Here is a 2211-nt window from a genome sequence, read left to right as displayed (position 1 = left end):
CCCACTAGCTATCTATTTTACGTTTGGTAGTGTATATATGTCCATGCCACTCTCTCACCTTGTCCCAGTCTACCCTTCCCCCTCCCCGTATCCTCAAGTCCATTCTCTAGTAGGTCTGCATCTTTATTCCTGTCTTGCCCCCAGGCTCCTCTCACCATCTTTTTTTTTTATTTCTTTCTTTTTTTAGATTCCATATACATGTGTTAGCATATGGTATTTGTTTTTCTATTTCTGACTTACTTCACTCTGTATGACAGTCTCTAGGTCCATCCACCTCACTACAAATAACTGTTTCGTTCCTTTTTATGGCTGAGTAATATTCCCTTGTATATATGTGCCACATCTTCTTTATCCATTCATCTGTTGATGGACACTTAGGTTGCTTCCATGTCCTGGCTATTGCAAATACAGCTGCAATGAACATTTTGGTACATGACTCTTTTTGAATTATGGTTTTGTCCAGATATATGCCCAGGAGTGGGATTGCTGCATCATATGGTAACTCTATTTTTAGTTTTTTGAGGAACCTCCATACTATTCTCCATTGTGGCTGCACCAATTTACATTCCCACCAACAGTGTAGGAGGGTTCCCTTTTCTCCACACCCTTTCCAGCATTTATTTGTAGATTTTAAAATAATGGCCATTCTGACCAGTATAAGGTGGTCTCATTGTAGTTTTGATTTGCATTTCTCTAATAATTAGAGATGTTGAGCATCTTTTCATGAGCGTGTTGGCCATCTGAATGCCTTCTTCTTTGGAGAAATGTCTATTTAGGTCTTCTCATTTTTCGATTAGTTTGTTTGTTTTTTGTTGTTGAGTTGTATGAGCAGTTTGTATATTTTGGAAATTAAGCCCTTGTTGGTTGTATCATTTGCAAATATTTTCTCCCAGTCCATATGTTGTCTTTTCCTTTTGTTTATGGTTTCCTTTGCTGTACAAAAGCTTGTAAGCTTTATTAGGTTTCATTTGTTTAGTTTTGCTTTTATTTCTATTGCCTTGGGAGACTGATCTAAGAAGACATTGGTAAAAATTATGTCAGAGAATGTTTTGCCTATATTCTCTTCTAGGAGTTTTACAGTGTCATGCCATATATTTAAGTCTTCAAGGGCTTGAACTCTTGCTTCATTTTCCCTATGTACTCTTTCTCTGTGGCACCAGGAACACATTTTAGAGCTGAGTCAGGATTAACTCTCAGCCATACATTCACTTCCCTCCCTGATCTTGAATGCCTGACTCTTCACAGGGCTAATTTCTCTCCTGTGGAGGCCCCTGATCTTCCCGCTGGCTTCCTGTGGGTGACACATACCTTGGTGATTTCCCAGCATCCCCTAGAACAGCAGCTCTCAATCCTCATTACACACTGATTCCTAGAGAGTGTTCAAAGATTCCTCTCTGCAGCTCCACTCACAAATTCTGGCTTGATCAATGTGCCATGGGTCTGTGCATGCCCCAACTTACATGGGTCACAGCTGGGACCCCATTAGAGGAGGAGAACGTATCATTTAGAAAGTCAAATTAAATGGTCTCCAGGATGCCTCTAGCCTATAACCCTACATGTTTAGGCACATTCCCTGCTCCCCAGACATGTCGAATCTTAGAAGGCGATGCTGAGATGGCTGTTAGAGGTCAACTGGCCCAGCCCATTAATTCTTAGATGGGGAAACTGTGGCCCAGAGAAGGTAAGGGATGTGGCAGGACCAGAACTTGAATTCAGGTCTCCCAACCCAGGTTAGTGATATTTTCATGACGCAGGCTGACTTTTGGGATAGCGACTAGCTCTCTGCACCAGGGGATTGGGTGGGAGAGGTTCTTAATATTTCTTTCAAAGGAACTGTGTGCTTTGGCCAAAGCTGTTCATGGCTGTTGTCCAGACAATCTTTTTTTTCTTAATTTAATTTTATTTATTTTTTTATACAGCAGGCCCTTATTAGTCATCAATTTTATACACATCACTGTATACATGTCAATCCCAATCGCCCAATTCATCACCCCCCCACCCTCACGCTGCTTTCCCCCCTTGCAGTCCATACGTTTGTTCTCTACACCTGTGTCTCAATTTCTGCCCTGCAAACCAGTTCATCTGTACCATTTTTCTAGGTTCCACATATATGCATTAATATATGCTATTTGTTTTTCTCTTTCTGACTTACTTCACTCTGTATGACACTCTCTAGATCCATCCACGTCTCTACAAATGAACCAGTTTCTT

The sequence above is a fragment of the Physeter macrocephalus genome, chromosome 14, assembly GCF_002837175.3.
Source record: "Physeter macrocephalus isolate SW-GA chromosome 14, ASM283717v5, whole genome shotgun sequence".
Lineage (NCBI taxonomy): Eukaryota > Metazoa > Chordata > Mammalia > Artiodactyla > Physeteridae > Physeter > Physeter macrocephalus.
Note: the sequence above shows the minus strand (reverse complement) of the source record.